The sequence below is a fragment of the Balearica regulorum genome, chromosome 2 (genome assembly GCF_011004875.1).
Source record: "Balearica regulorum gibbericeps isolate bBalReg1 chromosome 2, bBalReg1.pri, whole genome shotgun sequence".
NCBI classification, from domain to species: domain Eukaryota; kingdom Metazoa; phylum Chordata; class Aves; order Gruiformes; family Gruidae; genus Balearica; species Balearica regulorum.
Window position 1 is genome coordinate 86,167,995 of NC_046185.1, and position 15,437 is coordinate 86,183,431.

General features: G+C 38.0%; 1 protein-coding gene across 2 annotated transcripts in view; it reads right to left on the bottom strand.

The window, feature by feature from the left end:
* The window catches only part of CDH12 (cadherin 12), a 591,317-nt gene that overhangs the window by 226,204 nt on the left and 349,676 nt on the right, over window positions 1-15,437 (bottom strand). The window contains exon 3 of one of the 2 annotated variants that reach the window (XM_075744849.1): window positions 7,690-7,831. The gene's annotated coding sequence lies outside the window, so the exon portion shown is untranslated. Of the gene's footprint in view, window positions 1-7,689; window positions 7,907-15,437 lie in introns of those variants that run through there. The other variant, XM_075744850.1, reaches the window with a different exon arrangement.

Sequence of the window (15,437 nt, forward strand, 5' to 3'; positions counted from 1 at the left end):
CACAAATAGGGCAAAAAAAAAAATGACATACAGTTGTTACGGAAAAAGTGAGTTGATTAAAAAAGAGTGACCTTTAGAAAACATTTGCAAAAATTGCCCATTGTTTATTGCAAGATAATGCCCCAGGGATTTCCAGGCAGAGTAAAAAAATTAATCTAATCAAATAACCAAACCAACCCACCCAGTTTAAATAACTAGCTTAGAGAAAAATGGTTCAAAATGGGGGGGGGGGGGGGGGGGGGGGGGGGGGGGGGGAAGTTTCTAATACTTCCTGTGGATTTGTGTTGGTTTGTTTTTTTGGTTTGTTTTTTTTTTTGGGGGGGGGGGGTGTTGGTGGTTGTTTTTGGTTGGTTGGTTGGTTGGTTGATAGGGTTTTTTTAACTTTACCTATTTAAAAGGTCCAGATGCTTACCCTGATGGTTCTGCTCTATTCTGCCATACATAGTATCTCCTCTACACTCAGCCTAGGATTACTCACGTTCTTGGCTGCTGGAACTCAAATATGTCCTTGACTAATACATTTTGGCTCTCTGGGTGAGAAAGAGTGACAGGTAATTGCTATGTGCTGCATCTGATAGGTAATTCAGAGTGGGATTGAAGTCCATTGATGGACTTGAATTTAGTTGCTTATATGTTCTGCGCACCAGACAAAGGACATTTCCATTCCAAATAATAATAAAAGAGGGGAGAGGGAGGAGGAAATGAGGAGACACGAGGACAAATGCAGAAGAAAGTGATGGTGCTTGAAAATTTCAATCGATTTATATGCAGTGAGGACCAAAAAATGGGATAGAAGTCTTAACACTGAATCACAAAGCCATCAGAGAAGTGATACTCTTCAAAAACCATTTTAGTTAGCAAGTTCATCTGAGTGTTTTCCTTATCAGCACCTACCTTCTCAACATCACCTCTTAATCTCTGTATTTATTCTGACATACCACTCTTTCAAGCAGAAGCCAGTAATATCACATTTTCTTTATTTATTTGACATATGTGCTCCTTCAAGTAGCAGTTCAGAGGTAGAAGGGCCAAATTACCAAAATATCTGTTTTATAGAAAACCTGAGTCCCACTGTCTAGGAGGTGAGATAAAAAAAAAAAAAAAAAAAAAAAAAAAAGCTGTTTAAAGATAAGACTATGAAACACAGCAGTATCCTGAGAGGGTTGTAAAAAGGGGATCTTTATTGACAGGCACATAGGTTTGGTTTTGGGGGTTTTTCTTCTTCTCTTTCTTCTACCAGTGTAAATCAGGACTTCTGTAGCATCTGTTTAGAGTTACAGTAGGGTATATCTACATTAGATAGGTATACTTACATCCTAAATTACTGCTATTTACCCAGAAAAGGAATAAGAAATGTTACTTGTGACAGGGAATGCAATTAATTTATATTCCATTTACCATTTTCAAGAGATATAGTTAAATATTTAAAATGATGGTAAACAAGTACCAAGATTACTATTAATATTTTAGGGAGAAATGAAAAGATAGTTGACAAACAAAGATACAAGTTTCCTAAATGGAAATGAAATGGCTTTTCATTTTGTTGTATAATTGATACTCCAGTTTAATGACTGAGATATTACTTGAACCTGAAGAGTTTTCACAGAAAGCTTGTTGAAGCTGATTTTGAGTGAGCTCAGATTTGGCAGAATGGCTTCATCACCAAATCTCTAGCAAAAGTACTGAGTAAAAGTCTGCTCGGACTATTCAAGACAATGGAAATCAAGTCAAGAAATACTAGGTTTTAATTTTTCTTCATGCTACAAATATTCTTAGAAAACTGTCATTAAATCGTACTATCTAGTATATTTGTTCCACTTAACAATATTGGGTTTATTTGCAATATTTTCTTAAATAGGAAAAATGAACCATGGGATGGAGCTTTTTTTTATTTCTTCCCCTTTTGGAACATATATATTGAACTAAATATAAAACAGATATACAAAAGTGTGTAACATGCACACACAGAGTCAATGCGCCTGAGGTCAGAATGCCAAGAAGGTTATTCTTAATACATGTACTTTGTGATCTTTGTACAGGCTCTTAAGAGGGTTGCTTAAACTGCCATCTCAACTCCATACACAGAAACACTGTACTACATATATGTAAAGGGTCCGAGGGGAGTGAAGAACGTAAGGGAGCGGTAAGGAAACTCAGAACCTAGGTCACCAGTTCAAACAAAGCCCTGTGGGTAGTTGTTGAACTGCATAAACAACCCAGAATCTTTGTGAAATGAATAAATGGCCACAGACAAGTGTTGAGCAAATGTGTGTCTGCATTTACAATTACATTTAGCACTTGCTGGCAGCCTTCAGAGAGCAGCAGCCAAGAGCCTACCTAATGCTTATAGACTCTAAATGACCCAGGTCAAAAAGGTGGATTTTGGGATCGGTGCTGAAGCACATTGTTGGTTAAGAAAGGACAAAAGTCTCATCTGTTTTCTGGAAAAGGAGTGGGTTTGCATCCTTATGTACCTTCACTGGAAAAGAAAAAAAGAATTGAAAACGTTTTTCTAACCAAGTCAGCCACAACTGTATATTGTAAGTATATTTGGTGTGCTGGACATAGTATTGATGCGGTCAATGAGTAAATGCATGCATGAAAAGAATAATAAATCTGATCTAAATTAGGAAACAAAACCTACTCATCCAGGTCATTTAACTGAGTATTTATCATCTGCTTTGGAGACTGTTCTGAATACACTGTATTCTGAAAGTTGGAGGACAACATAATTCTGGTACCTAAATATACAACTTCTAAACATAAGTGGGAGTCAGCACTTTACTGTGAGTTAGGTGCTTAGATACTTTCTTATTTTGAATCTCAGACTTATACGTTTCTTGTGACTGTCTCTGTAAAGTTTTGCAGTCTAAGCTGTGATTGCAGGTCTGGGCCATTCAGCACAACAGCACAGAGATGGACTTCAGCACCCTCAGACCCCAAATCACACTCTGCTGGGTCACAGGACAGTAAAAGTAGCTTACATTACACATATGTCAACCAATGCAGTCATTGCCTTAAAAAATATTGACAGCTGAGACATCTGCAGCAGAAAGATGCCCCTCCAGCCTCAGAACTGTCTGGTGTACATCAGCAAGTCTGATCTTTACAGGAAGACTCTCTTCACCATCAAAACTGAAGTAATACATTTGACAGAAACTGAACCACAGCTGCTCCTAAAGTAATCTGACCAAGTCTCATGATGCAATATCTTAGCTCCCATCTGGCTGAGAGAAAAAGAAGCCTCTTTAAATGATCCATTGCAATATTAGCATTGTAAAACATATGTCTTTGACTTCTGCTGTATACCAAGACTGGTAATAAACACAGCAATGTAGGTTTGTATTTTACTTTGATATAGAAATTATCTACAGGAAAGATTTGGTTTTTTTCCCCTCAAACTACCAGGCTTGAAGGTTCAACAAGAAAGCAGACTCCCTCTCAAAACACCACTGCAGCTTCAAAGATTTGCTACAACATTATTGTCTCAACAAATATTCATCTAGTGACAGATGCCAAACCCAACCCCTTCAGTGAGCTATGTCTCTGCAAAACAAGTGGACCTTAGTGAAAGTTTCTATTCAAACAAAGGAAGATAAGGTTTGAAACTCATTCTTTAATATGGTGCATCTATGACAAAGAGCAGTAAAAAGAGAAGCCAAGAAAAAGTAGTAGCAAACACTACATTTGCCTCTAAATCAACTAATTATGAGTTCGAGAAGTCATTCAGAGGGTGCAACTTTCACAGGGGCTTGAAAGTAACAACCCCTGAAAGTATGCAGAAAACGTACATATTTGCAAGCATATATATAAATATATACACTGCAATATATGTTTCTGTTTTATTTGTAAGGTATGCTTTTGCAAGAGCAATGATATGCTGAGGTATCTGAGACAAACCTTGCAGAGCTTTGTTTCCGTGCACCAGGTAGGAGCACGTGATTTCTGCAGTGTAGACACGCACATAGACTCCAAAGCTGGAAACAGAACTGGCTCTTACTGAGCTAGCTACTTCTCTACACCGAAAAACAGCCCCTGACACAAAGAGCATACAGTTGAAAACAATTAAAAAAAGGGGATAAAAAGATGGTAAAGTGTTGGAGCACATATATCCCATTCATGTGAGTATTGGAGTGTTTTCAGAGGGGTTTTCTGTTTCAATGAAAAAGAAAAATTTACACAGGTGAACTAAGTGAGAAAAGCAATGTCCTAGCAGCATCAAAGGAAGGAAGAGAATGGATGTGAGAGTGATGAAGCATTAAATCGTGGTAGATGAAGAAAAGGAAAGAACGAGGGAGAATGCTAAGAACAGCAGAATGAAAAGAAACACAAATCATTAGGAAGAAAAAGAAGCTAGAGGAAGAGGAAGGTGCTACCCAGAAGTCCAAGAATAAGTGTCCAGGAAACGGACTGTGAAAATAACTGAAGGAGTAGGGATAACAAGAGTCTTGTGGGCCACAATGGTCTTGCTAGGAAAGCTGATGTTAGTTCTCTGACACATGTTCACACAGGGCTTGGAAAGTTTCCCTTTCCGGTAAAGCAAATTCCCATATATCCTTAAGAAAGGAAACTGGGGCAACTCATTAACCCCTGAAGCTTATTCTATCTCACTCTCACTCCATCCTCTTGAAATGACATAATATATCTCTTTACCTTACAATATCTGGATTATTAACTATAGTCATTAACAGTTGTTTTCTTTTTCACATGTCACTATCACTGTTTTAGCAGGACTGTTCCTTGCTGCTCTATGGTTGGGTTTATGTCAGCTTTCAGATAGCTCCCTTTGCTTTACCCCTTTCCAGACCTCAATTTAATAAATTTCCTTAAAAAGCTCTTAAAAGATTAAAGCATTAGCATCAAATGCTAATTTTCAATGGAGTTGGGCCAGATAGCAATCGTACTTTTCTGTCAGTAATAAGGAGACATAGCTTGAGGCAAAAAAATTTAACACTGGCCTCATTCAAAGAACTTGAAATATCTGAAAACCAGCTGAACTCTGCATATAGTTATATATTTAATACTATTTGATATGATCTTAGAGTAAGAAAAAAAGGTCCAAAAGAGGGAACTAGGCTATACTAACACATCTTCCACTGCCTTCCTGTGTAACCTGTGTTCCTACGTCTACCAAGTCTGAAAAGCTTCAGTGAGTCAGATGCCCCAAATTACTTGTTTAACGAGGAATGATATTTCCCATATTGCTGAGGTCAGTTTTGGACCATCACTACATATGAAGAAGCTCACAATCCACCAATGGAAAAGATCAGAAAATAATTATAGCATTATTGTCTACTTTTATCAAAAAAAGAGAAAAACCAGCATTTCCCTGTGTTTGGTGAACTGTCATCTCATACAATCTCTGAGGCTAGCATACCGGAAAGTGAGTGCTCTTCACTTAGAAGCAGAGAGAACATCTGATCTTGTAAAATAATAATAGAGATGTAAGTGCATTTGTAAGACTTGTTTAGAAACCCACAGATACACTGCCATGAAAGTGTGATTTATTTATTTTTTACTTACAGCAACAGCTTTGTGAGACAAAAGGGGAACAGAGCCATCATGTCAAACAATGTTTGTAGTCAGTCCTTGTCAAAGACTGGAACAGAAGTTCCTGCTATTTATATGTAACCTGGATGTTTGCGACTGCATAGGAATTGTTTTCACTAGAAATTTTTCCATGCAGCACATTAAGTTATTGTCTTTTGATTTTTTTTAATGAATACTCTGATGTATATTAATGAATACTAATTATGCTGAGAAACCATTGATTATTCATGAAAGGAAAAAAAAAGGGAAGACAAGGTATAATGGCAGCTGATTTGTGCATTCAAATATTTCTACCCTGGTCAAGACTTGCATCTCTGGGTGGAAGAAGCACAAAACTTAGTAAATGTCATATAAATGTAGCATGAAAAAAGAAGTGAGCCATATGCTACACCAAAATGAGGGTCAGTGCCTGTAACGACTTCCAAAACCAACTTCCTTTCCAAGAAAACACTGGACATATTGAGTCACCACTATAAAAGACATTACTTTCAGAGATCATTTTCAAGAAGGAGAATGTACTTATAGTTAAATCTGTCAGCATTCTTAGTACATTGCCCCAAAACCTCAGGTCATTTTCCCATATGCTTATGTTTTTGTGAGAAAAAGAACTTGGTATTTCTCACTGAAAAATCTAATGGAATAAGTAACAAACCTGCAGGTAACCAACATTTCCCTGAATTGTTTAATTTATTTTTTTTTAATTTTTTTTTTTTGAGGGGTGGAGGGGAGGAGTGGGGCAGGGGCTTGGGAGGTATTTTTGGATGAAAAAATATATCTCCGTATTGAGTAGCTGAGCTTTTAATGCAAGACAAAGTGCTATGAATTGTATTAACAACATTAGATGATAAATGATACAGATATTTAATAACAGTATTGGCTGAAAAAAAGCAGTGCAATTAATTCATACTTTTACAAACTGCCTAGGAGTTATACATCTGTTTAAGACAGACGGATTTGAAATCAGTTAACTTTCCATTGATCTTTTCTCCCTATTATGACAGATTTTTAAACACAATGTCTTAATTTTTGTGGACAACAGAAAGAACATGGAAAAAAAAATCTGTTGTTTAATACAACAGATCTTAATTTGGTCCCTTACAGTATTAAAAAGTTTGGGCTGTTTACTAGCTCCTTAATTACGTCACCTGACAGCACAGCTATTAAGTGTGGAGTTGACTCGGACTATCAAATTCAGTTCACTTTAGACATTTTAGGGTGGATATGCCATAGGTACACTGGGTCATCTAACTAACTCCAGGCTGCGTAAGCATCTCTGACTTTTTCTTATTAATCATTCAATCTTTCAAGACAGCCTCCCTCATCTACTCTCTTTTTCTTTCTATGTAAAGATCTTCAATCATCAGTCTATTTCTTTTGATATGCCACACTTTCTATCACCCCATGAAAAATACGTCCTCTCCCTCTTCAATCAAACACTACTCCCTGCCCTCCCCGCCCCCCAGCAACTACAAATTTAATTTTCTGGCCACTCGTATTGAAGCAGCACCCCCACTCACCCTTATCCCCCCCCCCAGAACCGCTAATCCTGCGAAAGCAACTATCCAAACCCCACCGGCCCCCGAGTGTAACACCACGCAAGCCAGTCACAGCCCTCAGTCTGACGGCAGCCTGGAAAGCTGCATGCATATTCCTGACTCACATTTCAAATATCCCTTTCTGTCTCGTCTAAATGCCACGGGACTTTGAAGCCTTGCGTCTATGAGTTCCTGCTTGCGAAGGAACGACGCTCCTTATTGAGAATGAAGTTTTACCATAAGGTAACTTTTGCTTTCCAGCTGCTGTGCTTCCCCAAATAAACGCACTCAGCACAAAGGGGGAAAAGTGTGCTTGCCTTTCCTCCTGCCTTCTCACACCCCTGCACGTTTCTAACATATTTCCCCCCACCCCCCCCACCCCCCACCCCCGGCTTCGGAGAACCACCAAATCGGAAATAACTGCAGCCGTTCACAAGAAGCTGCTTAAAACCCAAATCCCTCCAGAGAGGAGTTCCAGGCTGGGACGCTCGCCCCTGGCCCCAGCCCTCTCCCTTGCTGCAGTGCAGCCTGTCACTTCGCTCGGTTTGAACTTTCCATGCAGAAATTCGGCGCGATGCAGTCAGCCAGATAAAGCAGCACTTACCTTAATTGAAATCTTTTCTCTGGTAAAGCTGGAGCATGTCAAATCAACAGTGATTTGGGGGTAATCTAAGTTTCAATCAACACCCTCTGGGTAGCTGCATAGTGCTCTGCCTTTTTTTCGTTGATGTTGAACTCTTCACTGTCTAAAGGAGAGAGAGAGAAAGATAAGCTGAAATCCTCAGAGGCTCCTAGGGAGTGAGAGAAGAGGCACCAAAGCAATGTTTCTTAACATGAGCTCCTCAGCAAGCGTGCTTCAGGTCTGGAAGATCGTGTAACTGCTGTGATAGGCTCCTGTCATGTCCCCTGAGCCGTGAGATGATCATTGACCTGATTAGCTCTGAACACTCCCTACATGCAGGGAAAGCACTGAGAGGATTGGTGGGTCGCAAGGGAATTGGGAAAGGCACCAGGGCCGCTTGGGAATCTTCATTCTTCCAGACTAATGGATGTGCTGCAGCTGAGGCTGTAATTTGCGAGGAGGTTATGCACAATGTTAACCATCTGAGGACTTAAACAAATGTGCTTTTGCGTGCTGTTTCTCAAGGTGCACCAGCATTCAACACAGGGGTAGAGCTGAGTAATTAGAGGCTGATGTAGCCGTTTCGTAATACAAGGCTCACTGTATGAGATATTCTGTCAGCTGAGAGATAAAGTGGATTCATACATTTGTCTCTGACCCTGGAGACAATAGCAGTTAGGGGGTAGAATGAGTGGAATTAGCATGGTGGGCTCATGTTAGCCCCCAGATGGCAATCAATCACCAGGGAAAGAAAAAGGAAAGACCAACTAAAGCCAACAGATTAACAAGTGTATGTGGCAATTTAAATAAAATGTAGAGAAAGAATGCCAAATTACTACAGAAAGGACTCTTCAACATAGAGATAAAATCAGTAGCAAAGCACAACAATACAAGTTCTCTTCCACGCTTGCACTAGAGGGAAGAAACCAACAAGGAATGCATTTAAAGGACCTAATTTGCCTTTCACTTACACTGATACGAATAAATCTATTAAAGATGACAGTTTAAATTTAGATGGGGGGGGGGGGGGGAAAGCAGTGTGAAAGAAGAATGAGGTGTATTTGTTACCCAGTTTTCGTTCTAGGATATTACGGAAACTAGATTTTTTGTGTATCAAGTATTCAGGCTTATGGGGTCAAAAGTCAGCCAAAGTATATCAACTTCAGCAACTACCCTCATCTGCTATTTTCCTGCTTCTTGGACAACAATTATGGCACTGGCCAGTTGACTCAATTTTCCATTCAGATTTATCCATGGAAATAGCAGTTTGTAACTAAGAGAGGAGTTCACAGAATAACATGTTTAGTAATGGTGGTCTGATGCAGTGATATAAAATGGATAAAATTTTATTTTGATAGCAGCTAAAGAAGAAGATTTGGAACCTGTAGTAGCAATGTTAGTTCATATGTAGTTATCCTAAGTCACTCTATGAATACTGAAACAAATATAATCATAAACATATACTTTAAATCTTAATCACATTTATTTACTTTGGGTCTGGTCTATCCATTTTTCAGGTAAATTAATATAATTGTATTTTAGTAGGATAAGCAGTTAAGACAGCAATTTTTAAGTTTTCAGCAAGTGGCAGGGGAAATGGATTACATATTTACTTTCTGCAGGCATTCACATCAGAAATCTTATTATTACAGTGGAAACAGTATCATGTGACTTAGATCACTCAGCAGTAGCCAGAAAAGTTTGAATCTCCAATTTATTTAGCAAGACACAGAAGGCAATGATTTCTCACCCTAACTGCAGCCACCCTAACTATAGTGCCTGAGAAACAGGCAATAAATCCCATGTTCCCACTACACAGAAAGTAGGAAGAGACCAACTTTTCTACCATAACAGTGATAGCTATATAATTTTCATGATCCTCCCCTGGAAGTGCCTCTCTCTTCCCACCGATCAAAATCTCCTCTGTGTGCAAAATCTTGATATATAAGACTGTCTTTGGCAATATTTCATATTCAGACAGCAAATTTTTTAGAACATAGGTTATCTTTTAATATGATTTACAGAATGCCTATCACCCAGGGTTTCCCGTTTCACCTGGGACTAATGGTAACAAAATAATAATTAATCAAATAAGAAGGCTTTTACACACATTAATATGAAACATAAACACAATCTGGAGCTTCACTAAATGGGTTTAATGTGTCAAGACTAAGGTGATTTGCTGCTACAACCCCCACTGAAAAAGAGGTTTCTTTCTTTACCCATAGTATTGTACACAGAACAGGCAGCAAGTCATCCCATCACTTATGATCTTATCTGTTCTGACACGGCATCCCTCATGAAACAGGTAATCCACAGACAAACACTGTATTATTTATGATTTCAAATACAATGAAAGAAATTAAATATGAAAAAGACTGTATTAAGACAATTTCTTTGCCATTCCTGAAAATTTCAAATTTCAGGTTTCTTCTTGTTTTGTTTAGTTGAGTCCTAACTCTCACCAGCCGTGGAATTTTCAACACTTCTCTGTTCCACGACCTGAGAGACCTCCATGTTAGGAACACTTTTCCTGTTACCAGCCCCTTTTCAAATCTCTTTTGGTAGGTTTATACTAAAAATTCTACTCATACAATATAAATTTTAATCCTTCTCACTAAATGTTCTGATTGTCTTTTTAAGGTTTAAAAGTCAACATTCATCAGAAGTTAATAGTCCGTAATTGAATTATTTTAATTGTTTTTTACTGCAAGTAAAGGTCTGAAAAAGAAAACAGCGGGTCCAGAAAAGGGACTGAAGCATGAAGTGACAAAATTTAAAGTGACAACATGATTTAAGTTTGTGCAGAAACAATTGGGACTTACCGTTGACTTGGACAATTGGGTAAAGAAACTGGCATTTTAAATTCAGTGTTAAGAAAAGGAAACAATAATTTGAATCACTCATAAATCTTGCTGCAGTCTAAATAACAGAAGCAAAGTCAACTGTCTTGGGTCCTATTCCCAATCCTAAATATAACTTAAAATTTTGAATTCAGTTCCTATCAGTCATCTAAATAAATGGGCAGAGGTTGTTCAGAAAAAGGATCTCAGAAAAGTAATGTCTTCAATAGGAGATAATATAATCACTTATACACATTTTTTTTTTTTCTAAAATTCAAAAAAAACCCTTCTAGGCTCATCATTCTTATACAAAGGGGACATTACATCAAACCAGTAAAAAAAAAAAAAGGAAGAAAAAGTAATAATTTTCTATGCAATCCATAATTCATCTTTTGAATTCACTGCCACAAGCCATGACAAAGAATTAAAGTATACATGTGTGAGAAAATTTTAAAGTCATGATAGGATTTAAAATATATAATAATTTAAAATATATACACAAAAAAATGTCCTTGTTCCTCAATAAGAAATAAAAATATTACCTCATGGGCAAGACAAGATACTAATCATGGGGAAAAAATCTTCTACCAACTAATATCATTTAGTAGTAAAATTTACAAGACCTTTACAGTATCATTGCATAAGCCATGGTATTTTTACTGTTAAAGGTCATTAGATACTCATGCTTCATTACAAGAATAATTCAGTTGTTTTGGGGTATATTTTAACAGATGAATAACATTTTTTAAAAGAGCTGTATTTCCCAAATTGGTCATTTGAATAGACTGAATGCCAAAATAAATACAGAAAACTATACTAGTGTAAGTTTTTTAATATTCATGTAAAGATCTTCACTTCAGAGGCATGAACTACTGCAGCACAACACTTCACCATGCATCAATGTAAATTCAATACAGAATAAAAGTCCATAGAAGAACAGTACAAAAAGTGACGGAATCATCTATATGTTAATATACTCACAACTTTTCTGCTGGCCCAAATCACACATACAGTTGGTTGCCTCAGCTCTGCTGATGCTGAGGAACTCAATGAAATAGAAGTGAGTTGTGTCTATACCCATAGCTTCAACATACAGAATTATGCTTTTTCCACAGTAAAAAGATTCTTTGCTATCAAAAAAATATACTATACAAGATCTACCGAGAGTGTCAATTTGGTCAGTAATTTATTTTTTAATAAGTAATAAATAAGAAGAGGTATTGTCTGCTTCATTTTGGCTGGGAAAACAGTAGCTAGAAATCTGGTGTGGGAATACTCTAGGATAGCAGCAAAACCAGCAGAATAAAAGAGTTTATAGAAGAGACTAAGTAAAACCATCTTTATCCTTCATCTCTCCAGAGAAAAACATATAAATAATATACCAATTAAACACATTAAAAATGTTTTGAAGAAAAGGAAAACCATTTGAACTTTCACAACCATCAGATTTTCTGCATTTTGGCAACCATTTTTTCCCAATGGCAGCCAGGGACAACCAGACTAGATAGCTCTCAGTAGTACCTGACAATTGCCATGCATTTTAGCACTGAACTTTTACTCTTATCTTCATTAATTTCAAAAGCACAAGCCGAGCAGATTCAACTCCAAATTCTCATCTGGCTTACATCAGCATAGCTGCATTGATTTAAGCGGAACTGTCCAGCAGATTTATAAATTAGTGAGATCTCATGTCAAAGCAACAGAATTTGTCATCAATGAATATTTCAACAGATTTCAAAGATCCACCCTCCTGCAACATCATTCAAAGTTTTATTTTTGATATGGATCATTTTTTCCCAAACTTTCTGGCCACAGTGTGTACAGACAACACAGGAAACTTGTTTGCATCCAGCAAAAACTGTAATCTTGACTATTCAGTGCTCTAGTTCAACGCCTTGTTCAACAGGATCTTAATGTTAAGGTAAAGATGTGATCTGGATGGAAGGAAACAGCTGAACTCTAGCCATACTCAGTGGAAAATGACTCACTTCATCAGGCTTCTCCTTCTGGTAGCTCTAGGGGCTCAGACAAATCCAACATGCTCTTGCTCTTATCTGACCACTGTTCTCACTCTTGCTTTAGCAATAATAATTAGCACCATTCTTTTTACTTAGGTCAAACTTCCAAAGCCAAGGAAAGTAGTACAGCATATTGCTTTAAGACATTTCTGATTATGTTTTGCAGTGTACAGTTTGAGCTTCATTGTACACTTTTATTTAAGCAAGGGTGGTAGACTGAGACATTTCAGTGTTAGTGCTTTCTATTTCCTCGGAGGCATCCCCACAATGCTGGAGATATTTAGGAGGCACACGTAACCCTGGCTTTAAGTAAAGGTCTATAAAATGCATAAAGAAACAATGCAAGTTCTGGAGCATCCTAATAAGACAGTAGAACAGTTCCAGAAACATAGTGACAGTGGGAAGGCTGGTGGTGACTAAGTACTCCTCAGTTCAGTTCTGGGAGGTATTAAAGAACATTGTTCTTCCCAAGAGTAGGGAACTTATGGGTAGAAAAGGTACAGAGCCTGGGGAGTTAAAGGACACATGGAAGCACAATTTTTTAAGGATGTATTCAGATCTGGTAAAGAGAAAAGGGAAAAAAAAGGTAGAAAAAAGACATGAAATGGAAACAGCCCACCACTGCTTTGATTATGCCTCTTGAGTTTTACTACCATCTCAGAACGATATATCACAGAGGAATATAGATCACATTCAAGCACCACATGAATTATGATCGTCCATAATTATAAAAAAAAAGAAGAGAATGGACAATTATTTGAATATGATATGTGCCTGCAATACTATTTAGTTACAGATATGTATTATAAAGGCAGTTTTGGGAAAACATGGAATCCGAATTCTGTTCAGTCTGTTTGGTATGTCTGTCTGTATGAATTGAGAACCTCAGGACTACTAGAATGTACTCTACAGGACAGAGGAAATTTTATATCTGAAGTTAGTTTCTCTCTGCTGAAAATTTCTGTCAGCAATACACCTATACGGTTCAACTGAAAACAAGTTGCACAGCTGTAACCAAGGGCAAGGTTTTGTACCAAAGTGACATGTAATTTCTGGTCTGGGTCTCCTTTTTGCTGGGGGCTATAGACATCCTTTAGGCATAACAGCAAAAAGACGGAGTGCCCTGCAGGTTGCACCACAGGAGCACTGTGGGAGACAGAATGACTCAGGGACATCCTTTCTAAAGTACAATTCCTCCCTCACATCCTTCTTGTTCAGGTGAAGGGAACAGTGTGATTTGTGGTATGACCTGTCTCAGCAGAAATTTACAACAACTTCCCAGTAAAATCTCTGTCTACTCACTCCCTTTTGCCATCCACTTGCTTTAGCATGCAGGGATACGAGAGAGAGAATAAGGCAGAAAGTAGTGCGCAGGGATGCAATATACTGCTTGTAACCACATAAATATCTTATACCTATCCATTAGCCTCCATGTTCCCATCTGTCTGAATAAGGAGGGGTTGCTTGTCCCCTTGAAGGGGACAAAACTGAACTGCAATTTAGTCTTGGGATTCTCCCTGGCATTTTTATAGCTGAACCCTGCACTGCTACTTACTCAGACTAATACTATAAATCTAACACACTTTAAGGGCCACATTTTCAGCGTCATAAACCATCATATCTGTCCATTTTTCAGGGGAACCACAGGGTTTTTATAATACCTAGAGAAAATCAGATCTTAGGAGATGACAACATCTCTGCCTGCGATTGTTTAGATATTATTGGTTTCTGGAAAAGCTCAGAAAAATATAAACTAAATGTAAACATTAATTAAACCAAACTTTCCATCCTAATTTGTATGTCTCTGACTAGTTTTCAGTCTTCTAACATTGGGGAATTTTGTTTTGTTTCTATTTTTATTTGTTCTTTGTTGTTTTGTTTTTTTAATTTTACCCTTGACAGTTTTTCCTTACATGATGCCGCTCTTTTCTTTTTCAATTTGTCCATTTCAGAGTCATCTTTTAATCTGTTTTCTGAATTCTTAGAAAAATGTCCTTTTTCTGTTCAAGTTATTTTAATATACTTGTCCTCTGGGCATGTGAAACATCCTGTTTCTTACCTTAACCTGCTCTCTTTTCACTTGCTCATCCCTTACTAATGTTTCTTCCTACACAACTCCAGCACCACAAGAACTTCCTATCTTTCTTCTCCAAGGATTATTTTCCCCATCTTTCTTAATGGTCCTCCTTCCTTGTTTTCTTGCTCTCTTGTTACTCTTAAAAGGAAAGGTATTCTTCCGCCTTTTCTGGCAGTGTTAGAATAGATAGGTATAAAAGGAGAAAACAGAGGGAGAATAACAGCTGCATTTTTTCCATATGCATACAAATAATTCTTATGTAGGAAAAGGAATGAAGTGCTGACAAAATGGCTTTTAGCATCACATTCCCTCAACTACTGTTCAGGAGGAGATGGAGATGCTGTAAAGGAGCATGACTGGGGAGTTTTTAATTCCTAGTTCCCTCTCGTTCTTCATGGTCTGAAGCAAGTTTTCTCTCAGATGACAGACACCAGCCCCTTGGCTCCAAAGGACAACTTCCTTCTGCACAGAAAACATGGAAGAAGGCTGGATTGTACCATAGAGAGTACCCCTGACATTATTTTGATGCCAAGCCCTGAAAGAGTGGGCTGATGGGAACAGTAGCCAGTCAGACAAGCTCTCATTGGGGGTCAGCACTCTCCCTTCATGTGTGACCATGCTGGCTAGCACTTAGGCTGGACTCTGCTGTGGGAATACTCAAGCTGTACCGCACTAAGCTGGTGGTGGACAGGAGGGTAAGGCAGTCCCTCATCCCAGTCTTCTGAGCAGAGCAGAACTTTTGGAGCCTTTCAGGAATGTAAGTACTTCAGTTCCTTCCACGTGCCTAATGGC